We start from the raw sequence: 11,478 nt of genomic DNA, 5'->3' as shown, positions 1-11,478 counted from the left end.
ACGCAATTCCTATCAAAATACCAATAGTGTTTGCCGCAGAACAAGAATAATCCAAAAATGTGTATGAAATCACAAAAGACTCCAAATAGCCACAGCAATCTTGAGGGGGGAAAAAACAAAGTTGGAAGTATTATACTATCTGATATCAAACTATACTACAAGGCTATAGTATTCATAACAGAATGGTACTGGCATAAAAATAGACACATAGATCAATGAAACAGAATAGAGAGCCCAGAAATAAACCCACACCTATGGGCTGAACTAACATAAGACAAAGGAGGAGCCTAGCCGGTGTGGTTCAGTGGACTGAGCATCATCCCATGGACTGAGAGGTCCTGGTTCAATTCCCTGTCGGGGCACATGCAGGGGTTGTGGCTCAATCCCCAGTAGTCGGTGCGCTGGAGGCAGCTAATCAATGTTTCTCTCTCACATTGACGTTTCTATCTCTCTCTCACTTCCTCTTTCTCTAAATCAATAAAAACATATATTTTTTTAAAAAGACAAAGGAGGAAAGAACATGCAGTGGGGTAAATACAGTCTATTCAGTAAATAGTGTTGAGAGAATTGGACAGATACATGCAAAAAATAAATAAAACTAAACCACCTTCTTATACCATATACAAGAATAAGCTCAAAATGGATTAAAGATTTACATGTAAGACTCCAAACCATAAAACTCCTAGATAAAAACATAGGCAGTAAAATCTCTGACATTTCTCTTAGCAATATTTTTTCTGATATATCTATTCAGGCAAGGAAAAGCAAAGTAAAGTAATAATAACAAATGAAACTATATCAAACTAAAAAGATTTTTGCACAGCAAAGTAAACATGAAAAGACAACTGCCCAGCCAGTGTGTCTCAGTGGTTGAGCGTGGACCCATGTACCAAGAGGTCACCGGTTCAATTCCCAGTCAGGATATGTGCTGAGGTTGCAGATTCGAGCCCCAGTTAGGACATGTACAAGAAGTAACTAATCAATGTTTCTCTCTCACACTGATGCTTTTCTATCTCCCCGCCCCCACCCCCCCACCTTTCCTCACTCGCTAAAATTGATAAACATATGGAGTGAGGATTTTTTTTAAAAAAGAAAAAAAGATGAAGGATTGAGAAGTACAGATTGGTAGTTACAAAATAGTCATGGGAATGTAATGCACAGCATAGGGAATATAATCAATAATATTATAATAACTACGTATGTAGTACCAGGTAAGCACTGGAAATATTGGGGAAACACTGTAAATTATGATCGTCTAACCACTATGCTACATATCTAAAATGAATACAAAATAATTGAATATAAACTGTAATTTAAAAATAAAAATCTTTTTCGTGGCACATCAGAGGTGGTCAGCTGCTTCAGGATGAAGCTGAACATCTCTTTCCCAGCCACTGGATGCCTGAAACTCACTGAAGTGGACGATGAATGAAAATTCTATACCTTTTATAAGAAGCATATGGACACAAAAGTTACTAATGTCGCTCTGGGAGAATAATAGAAGGATTACGTGGCTCCAATCAGTGGTGGAGCAATAAACAAGGTTTCCCCATGAAGCCAAATGTCTTCACCAACGTGGCCGTGTACCATGTCCACCTGCTCCTGAGTAAGGGGCAATCCTGTTATAGATGAAGGAGGGCTGGAGAAAGAAAGCATATACCTTTATGGGGTTGCGCTGTGGATGCCAATCTCAGTGTTCTCAACTAGCTCATTGTAAAACAAGAGGAGAAAGATACTCCTGGTTTCACTCATACTACTATGACTTGTTGCCCAGGGCCCAAAAGAGCTAGCATAATTCCAAAAGTTTTCAATCTCTGTAATGATGATGATGTCTGCTAATAAGAAAGTCCAAAAACAGACAAGGTAAGAAACCTAGGACCAAAGCACCCAAGAATCAGCATCTTGTTAATCCTTTGTCCTGCAACACAAATGTCTGCATACTGCTCTGAAGAAACAATGTACTAAGAAAAATAAGAACAAGGCCAGGGAATATGCTCAACTTTTGGTTAAAAGAATGAAGAAGACCAAAGAAAAATGCCAGGAACAGATTGCCAACAAACGTAGGCTGTCCTGAGAGCTTCTACCTATAAGTCTGAGTCCAGTCAAAAATGAGATTTCCTAAGAATAACAAATAAATAAGAACAGACATCAGAAAATAAAAAATTAAAAATAAACTTGTATTAAAGAATTTATGGGGACACAAAGTTTTCCTGCTCCTCCACCAACAAAGAACCTCAGGATGGTAGATGTAGGGGAATTAGAGAAAAACGTTTCTCCAAAAGATAGCAAAAAGAGTTCTCGTAATATGAATGAGCCTATAACTACACTAGAAAGCTAAAATCTTTCATTAATTTCTAAATGTAATATTTCTTTATATTTACCATTGAATATGTACTTTATTCAACAAATACATTATACTTAACTATGTCCCAGGCATTATTTTAAACACTTTTCAAATATTAGTTCATTAAAACCCTCTGAGATAGATACTATCATTATCTCCATTTTACAAATGAGAACACTAAGGTATAAAGAAAAGGTAATTTTCCCAAGATCACAGCTAGTAAGTGGCAGAAATGAGATTCAATCCCAGGCTGTCTGGATCCAGAATCCATGCTCCTAAACACAAGGGAATTCTGACTCTGAAAAAGTAATATGCTTTTTCATTATCTGGCTTATACTTAAATATGCAATTAAAATCTGTTAACCAAATTAAGAGGAAAAAATGGAGATAGGAAAAGTAGAAAATCTATTGGTCATAGTTTAAAGACATAATTATCTTTCAGCAGACACAATTTTCTAGAAAATGAAAAACTTTAAGATATTAGTCTTGGCATTTTTAGAGTAACAGTTAAAATTAATTGAATATTTATTGTATGTCAAACATATTATATATTCCTATTTCATCTCATAAACCAATACAGTAGATAAAAATATTATCCCCATTTTACAAAGGAGGAAACTAAAGCACAGTTAAGGCACTAAATTAAGGTTACATTGCTAGGAAGCAGTTGAACCAGGATTCAAATTTAGACAGTATGCCTCCTTAACTCCTGGAGAATAAGGATTATGAACTACTTGAAATTGATCATGTTTTCACAGAGTAGCAGTAGTTGCTTGGATTCACCTAAAATGAGAATGCTACTATGCACAGATTTGTAAATTTTCAGTATCTTACATTTCCTTGAACAAGATAAATAATTATTCATGTCTTATTTACTTTATAAGGGTCAAGAATCTCATGTAGTTACTTCATTGAACAACCACTTGAGTATCTGTAACAGGTTAGGGACCATGTTAACAAGACAAGGCAGAGGTTTTTTGTTTTATTTAGCATATTAATATATTCAAGTTTCTCACAATAAATATAACACAACACTACATACAAATGAGTAACAGCTTTGCCAACCATTCAGTCACAGAACTGAGAATGGATTCCTGAGATTCTCTGCCCTCCACCCTATAAAATAGATAAGTCCCTTATTTTTCTTACAGATCCTAAAGAGTGACTAACAATTACTCAATAGCTACTATTTGCCTGTCTCATAACATACCACGTCTATGAACTGGCAATGCAAGCTTATCCATTTTAGAGCAAAGGAGTTGAAATTAAAATATTTTACTAAAACCTCAGTTTAACTAGGTTACATGTTTAAATTACTTTTAAGTTCTTTCATTGCATTTTGGGAATGATTTAATAACCAAATGATAAATGTAAATGCCTAAGAGCATTCATAAAAAAGCAGTCAAAAACCTCCTAAAGTCAAGCTGAATGGAAGACCTACAACTACAAAATTAAAGAAGTCCCCATATCTTCTGGCTGTAAAAGCCAGTGGAGAACTGAGGCTGAGGGAGGCTAACTAAGGCTGCTGGAGCCCCAGGCAGTTCCTCCTGAAGGGCCTGCACACAGACTTACTGGGAACCGCTACCTCTAAGCTCCAAGGTGGAGGGAGGCAGCTTGAAAGGCACCAGAAACATACCAGGAAGAACTAAGCTGTTTAGCATCTGAGCAAGGACTGGAGGGGCAGCTTTCTCCTGGACAGATGTGCTAGTGGAGGTCCTTATTCTTTTGATGAGCCCTTCCCTCATGAAGCCAGCAGACTGCTGCCATTTCTTGGACTCCATCAATCTGGCTCATACTGTTTGTCCCGCCCTGGTGATTCCCTAAGGACCTGTCCCACCCAACTTTCAGGCCCACCCAAACTGTTTCCAGTGGCTTTACCATAGGATTGGCCTGTTTGAGTTCTTGTTTCAGATTTTCCTAAATTGTCTCAAACGAGCAGCATTTGGCCACAGGGAACCCTATATCTCTCACTAAGTAGCCCCAGGCCTGGCACTAGAAGCAGCCAGCCTTGGTTCACAGCTGGGCTTCCCCTGGGCACCTCCAAGCCCAGCACAAGCAGCAGCCATTGGCAGATCGCTTTATAGCTTATGCCTGGTGGCCCTGGGTAGAACACAGACAGTGGCTGACCTTGCCCCAGAGCCAGTACACCCAGTGGACATCTTCAGACCATGTCAAAGCACCAGCACCCAATCACCTCCACAAGTGACACACTCAAGGAATGGATTCAGGGGGTACCAGAGCCCTGATGAAGTAAGTCTTACTCTGTTTGGTGGACCCCTGCACAGCTGATCATCAAAGGTAATCAGAAGTTGGTGGTTAGTGGGCACAGCCAATCCTTGCAGCTGATCAGCCTGAGTAAAACCCTCCCACAGACATTCCAACAGCAATCAAGACTCAAGTACAACAGACAGATGTAAAGTCCACACAAGGGCTGTACCTCGAGGGCCCAGGGCTGTACCTGGATGACCAGGGAGGCTGTGCCACTGGACCCTACAGCACACCTACTACAAAAGGCCACCCAAGGAAGCCTAAGAGACATAGCAACTCTACCTACTACATAGAAACAAACACAAGGAGGCAGCCAAAATGGAAAAAAAGCAACATGTCCTAAATGAAAGAACAGAACAAAACTCCAGGAAAAGAATTAAACGAAATGGAGATAAGCAATCTAACAGATGCAGTTCAAAACTATTCTTATAAGGATGTTCAATGAACTTACTGAGGGTCTCAAAAGCATAATAAAGGACCAGTCAGAAATGAAGGATGCACTCACTAACTGAAATAAAGAATAACTTACAGAGAATCAATAGCAGGGTGGATGAAACCAAGAAGCAAACCATTGATTTGGAATATAAGGAAGCAAAAATCATGCAATAAGAACAGTAAAAAGAAAAGAGAATCCAAAAAAAATGAGGACAGTAAGGAGCCTATGGGACAACTTAAAGCGTACAAATATTCGCCTCATGGGAATGCCAGAAGGAGGGGGGAGAGGGCGAGAAATTGAAAACCTATTTGGAAAAATAATGACAGAAAACTTCCTTAACTTGGTGGAGAAAACAGACATAAAAGTCCAGGAGGCACAAAGAGTCCCAAACAAGATGAACCCAAAGAGGTCCACACCAAAACACATCATCATCAAAATGCAAAAAGTTAAAGACAAAAAGAGAATCTTAAAAGCAGCAAGAGAAAAGCAGTTAGTTACCTATAATGGAACTCCCATAAGACTGTCAGAAGATTTCTCAAAAGAAACTTTGCAGGCAGGAAGGGAGTGGCAAGAAATATTTAAAGTGCTGAAAAGCAAGACCTACAACCAAGATTACTCTATCCTGCAAAGGTATCATTTAGAATCAATGGCCATATAAAGAATTTCCCAGACAAAAAAAAAGCTAAAGGAGTTCATCACCACCAATCTGGTATTATATGAAATATTGATGGGTCTTCTTGCAGAATAAGATAAAAAAATATGAACAATAAAATAGCAATAAATACATATCTATCAACAATTTACTCTACAACAAAATGAGCAAGCAGAACAGAAACAAACTCATACAGAGAACTTTTTGTTGGTTGCCAGATGGGAAGGGAGTTGGGTGAAAAAGATGAAGGGATTAGGAAGCACAAATTCGTTCCTAGGCTAATGAACCTCAAAGGGAAGGGGGAGGTGGGGTTGGAAAAGAGAAACCATAGAACTTATATGCATATATGCATAACCAACAGACACAGACAATAGTGTAGGGAAAGCAGGAGGAAGGCAGGATTGGGCAGGAGGGGGTCAAGGGGAGGGAAAAAAAAGAGATATCTGTAATATATTCAACAATAAAGATAATCTTAAAAAAGAAAAAAAGCAAATAAGGTTAGTTCTGCTTGGTTTTACATGGAAACATTTTATTTGAAGGAGTCTTAAGTCCTGCTGTTTGTAGAAAGGCAGCAGAGAGACAGAAGTTAAAATGTCAAGTACAACAGAAACAGTTCAGGGTGGCTTAATTGATAGTCAGTTGATAGCCAATTGACCATAGGCACACAATTACCAACCCAAGACTTATAATGGCAGGGGATCAAGATCTGAAATAACCTAAAAACCAAGTCAACATAGAGAAAGCTTCTGTTTGTTGCTAATTACTAGTGTGTGCATGGAACCTTGACAAGTTTCTTGACTGACACATGCTCACATCAGTGTTTATATGTAGCTGGCACATTTTGAATTTATGTTCATGTCCTCTAACATGGTTCTCTAGTACATTTGTACCATTATCTGGCATTTGCCTTTCACTGTTATTTTCTTTCAGTCTGTAATTTGTCTCATCCTAAATTTTAAATTTACAAAGGGAGTAATGTTAACTCCCAAAACAACCTGGTTTCTTGCAAATAATAGATACTGAATAAACATTTATTAGGATGGATATGAAATCCACCCGATTGCCAAACCTAATCCTTATCATTTTATAGGACTACTCTTTCTAATCTGTCTGAGTGGAATGCCCCCGAGGTCATTCCTTCAACCTCTTCTCTTTTCACCTGAGGATATATTTATTAATAAATATATATATAATATATTAGAGAGAGAGCAAGGAAGGGAAGGAGGGGGCGAGGGAGGTAAAGAGAGATTGATGTGAGAGAGAAACATCAATCAGTTGCCTCCCGTATGCACCCTGATGGGGGAAACAACCCGCAACCCTAGGTATGTGCCCTGACCAGGAATCAAACCCACAATCTTTTGGTGTACAGGACAATGGTCCAACCAACTGAGCCACCCAACCAGGGCCTTCAACCTCTTCTTGATCTACACTTACTCCTCAGGAGATCTCATGTATACTGACAGTTTCCAAATGTATCCAATCTGGACCATTCTCTTATAAACTCCAGCTTCATATCTTCAATTGCTGACTTGACATCTCTATTAGCATATCTATTAGACATCTCAAAAACTTGGCCAGTCTATAACAGCACTTTTGAACTCTCCCCAGAAGCCTGCTCTGTTAATAACTCCATCCTTCCAGTTGCTTAAGCCAAAAATCTTGGAGTCATTCTTGACTCCTCTTTTCACATTCCACTTCTAATCCAACAACAAACCCAGGTGGATCAAAACATACCCAGTCAAAATGAGACGTGTCAGTATGAATGCATTCCTATATTTATATAGAGAAATAAATATAGATATGTGTGTATACATAGATTAGCACACATACATATATCTCCTAGCTTTGTCTTCTAACAGCACCTAGCAGCAGTGACATCCCAGTGGCAACAGGCACACCCAGCACCCAGATCTGGACCACTCTATTATATAGAGGGAACCAGGGTTTCTTAGAGAATTAACTCTAGGGGTGGGGCAGAAAAAATACAGGATAAGCCTGAGGCACGTATATACATAGCGCTGGCCGGTGTGGCTCACTTGATTGGGCATCACCCCATGCACCAAAAGGTTGCTGGTTTGATTCCTGGTCAGGGCTCATGCCCAGGTTGTGGGCTCAATCCCTGGTAGGGGGCATGCAGGAGGCAGCCAATCGATCTTTCTCTCTTTCTCTCCCTCTCCCTTCTTCTTTCTCCAAAAACACTAAAATTGTTTTGTTTTGCTTTTTAAAAAGAAGCATGGCAGAGTGGCGAACATTAAAGAAAATGTATATGTTATACATAAAGGATAGGAGCATGTCAAAAACACCACAGATGTCACCATAAAAGAGATCCCAATGGCCAAAGCTGGTATAATTTGGGCAACAGAATAATAACAACATTGAATTATAAACCTAAGAATAAAATGAGCATCCATAAATTGAAACTGATATATCAGATTAAATAGATAAATGAGAAGGGACAAGCTTTCCTTACAGAAGAATTCCAATTAATCAAGTAAGAATGAGGAAAATAAAAACATACCTTTAGAATACCATAGCAGTAATTACTGCAGGCAAGATCTGATGAATGCTCAAATTAGTGAGCAGAAACAGGATATTGGCAAAGCCTCAAAGTATATCCCCAAAATACTTATCAATTACTGTGGTGGTTTTAATGTATGTCCACAAATTCTTTAATACTCCTCCCTCCAGGAAGTGAAGTTCAATTCCCCTCCCCTGGACTTAGTGGCTTGCTTCCAAAAAAACAGAGTATGGAAAGGGGAAAATATCATTCCAGTGAAGAACCTGGCAGAAACCACCTTAAGAAAGCCACCACCACTGATTTGTTTATATCACATTATCTCCTATACAGCCTGATAAGAAGAGCAGTTTGCTTCTGTGATATTCTTCCCCAAAAAACCATAACCACAGCTTAATCATGAGAAAAAAAATCAGACAAACCAAACTGAGAAACATCCTACAAAATAACTGACCAGTTCTCTCTAAAAGTATCAAGGTCAATCACCTCTTGGCCTTTTGCTAAGATCATGTGCAGTTATCTGTTCTTATCAGTTTAATGTTTGATACATCTTCTACCTGAGGACAACATATTAAATGGATTTTTGGAGCAGGTAGATGAAATAGGATCATGTTCCATCCACTCCACACATTGACCCAGTATTGCAATGCTTCCAGGAATGGTGAACCACCCACCCCCACAAAAAAAGTATCAAGGTCATTAAAAGACTAGGAAAGACTAAGAAAGTGTCATACACTGGAAGAGATAAAAGAGATTTAACAAATAAAAGCAATGTGGTATCTTGGTTTGGATAATGGAATGAAAAATTCTATTACTGGGGGGGGGACAGTGAAATATAGATATAATCTGGAGTTTGATGAAGCACTATATCAATATTGATTTCTTAGCTTAATAAAATAAATGTACCATGATACTGTTATGTTAACATCAGGGGAAACAGGATGAAGAGTGTATGGCAATGGATATAATAGGAGCAATTTTACACCATGGAGGCATTTAGCAATGTCTGGATACATTTTATATTTTTACAACTGAAAGGATGACACTGGATATAGGCCAGGGATGCTACTTAACATCCTATAGCACAAGACAATTCCCACAACAAAGAATTATCCAGTCCAAAAGATCAACAGCGCTGAGTTTGAGAAACACTGGCATAAAGAAACTCTGTGTACTACCTGTGCAACTCTTCCATAAATCTAAAATTGTACCAAAATAAAAATTTAAAAATAGACATTCAGGTCCAATCATTTCTTATCAATACCCTGGTCTAAGACACCACTTTCTCTCAACTGGATTTTTAAAGAGTGACCTAATTGGTCTTCTTGCTTTTACTCTTTATCTATTTAGACTGTTTTGAACATAGTAGCCATTGATGTTTTTATTTACAGTATGTATCTAATCATGTCTCACTCCTTTACTCAAAAGCCTGTAAATGGATATCATCTCAGAAAGTGAATATCCACGTCCTTACAATGGCCTGCATGCTCTATGTGATCTGGACCCAGCTCTCTGTCTGATTTTACTACCTTCGACTCTTCCATTCACTCTAGTTCAGGCCCTCTGGCCCTCTACAGAGTTCTGGGAATACACCAGGCATACCTCTACTTTAGGGCCTATTCAAAATGTTTCTATGCCCCCTTACCTCCGTCAAGTCTTTGCTCACCTCTCACCACATCCTTCCCAGTCATGCTCTTTAAAAGTGCACACACTGCCTGGCTGGTGTGGCTCGGTGGATTGAGCGCCCCAGGGACTGAGGGGTCCTGGTTTAGGGTTGAGCGCTCGATCCCCAGTAGAGGGTATACAGGAGGTAGCTGATCAATGTTTCTATCTTTCCCTTCCTCTCTCTAAAAAAATCAATAAAAATATATTTAAAAAATAGTAACAACCCGGCCAGTGTGGCTCAGTGGTTGAGTGTCAACCCATGCACCAAGAGGTCACCGGTTTGATTCCCAGTCAGGGCACATGCCCAGGTTGTGTGCCCAATCCCCAGGAGGGGCATGCAGGAGGCAGCCAATTGATGTTCTCTCTTGTCGATGTTTCTCTCTCTCTCTCCCTCTCCTTTCCTCTCTCTCTAAAATCAATAAAGAAAAAATATTTTTAAAAAATAACAAATAAATAGATGAAAGTGCACATATCTCTAACATTCCTATCCCTCTTGCCTACTTTCTTTTTCTCTACAACTTTTATCTATCACCTGCTAATACACTACAGCAATACCTTTTCTCAAACAATGGTCAGCACCAACTCAACACCAACAGGAATCCCCAGTTTGGGGTGTGGTGGAAAAAAAAAAAAACTTTATTCAGTGCAAAACAGCTCAATTGAGATACAGCACAGCTGTGAAAACAGCAAAGCTGTGAGGTGACACTGGGGCCAGGCAGCTGGAGCCAGCCCCTCCCTGCTAGACAGCTCTGCTCCACTCCTTGACAGTCTGCTTTGTACTATGCTGGTGGTCTATGCTGTGCTTTGGTTTTCTCCCTTCTGCTCCCCGGGAGACATCTTCAGTGGTTCAGCTCAGCCAGAGAGATGCAATCTCAGATGGAAAAGGGAAAGTGCACTCTCAGCCAGAGGGGAGCTGGCTTATATGGAAGAAGTCCCCACCCTTGAGACTCCAAATCCTCACAGTCTGATTGGCCCAAAAGGCATTATCCCGATTGGTCAGAATAAGGCACTCTGGTTGGTTGGAGCTGTGCAACACTCATTGGAGGGGCGAGCCTGGGTCCTTATGACTGAAATAGCGATCCAGGACCTCCTTCCCAGGGGCTGGCTCAGAAGGCAGAAACAGTGCAGAGGCAGGTAGCTCAGAGCAGTTTTCTCCCTGCAGTGCAGTTTTCATGAGAGGCCCCTGTGTAGAAATGGCTGCTAGGCTGTTTTGTTTTTCCGTTTGTTTTTTGGTATGTGGTTGGGGGCAGGGAGTACTGGGGTAATTTGAGCCCAGTTAACCACCAGGAGCCCCTCTTAGTAGGTGTCTTCTTTCTCAGGGTTCACACTTTCTTATTGTATTTAATGTCTATCCCACCCTCTTTAAAATGTAAGATCCACAAGGACAGGGATTATTGTCTGTTTGGTTCACTACTGTAACTTCTGCACCTAGAACGTTCAGTTTCTTCACCTGAAGGATAATAACAAAGGAAAGGCTAAAAAACTAGTAGAGCTGGTGTTATGATTAGAAATAAGGTAGTAATAGAGTTGGTGTTATGATTAGAAATAAGGTAGTATAAGTATATTCCATAAATAAAAGCTAATATTATTGCTTCCTC

At 39.6% G+C, this 11,478-nt stretch overlaps 1 non-coding gene across 1 annotated transcript; it reads left to right on the top strand.

Annotated features, from left to right (window-relative positions):
• Nucleotides 1–8,696: 8,696 nt before the first annotated feature.
• Nucleotides 8,697–8,887, top strand: LOC118643459. The gene has a single exon (XR_004961995.1). It is a non-coding gene; the product is annotated as a U2 spliceosomal RNA (small nuclear RNA).
• The last annotated feature ends 2,591 nt before the right edge of the window (nucleotides 8,888–11,478 follow it).

Source organism: Molossus molossus, unplaced genomic scaffold, assembly GCF_014108415.1.
Source record: "Molossus molossus isolate mMolMol1 unplaced genomic scaffold, mMolMol1.p scaffold_m16_p_38, whole genome shotgun sequence".
Lineage (NCBI taxonomy): Eukaryota > Metazoa > Chordata > Mammalia > Chiroptera > Molossidae > Molossus > Molossus molossus.
This window is presented reverse-complemented; position numbering and strand designations above follow the sequence as displayed.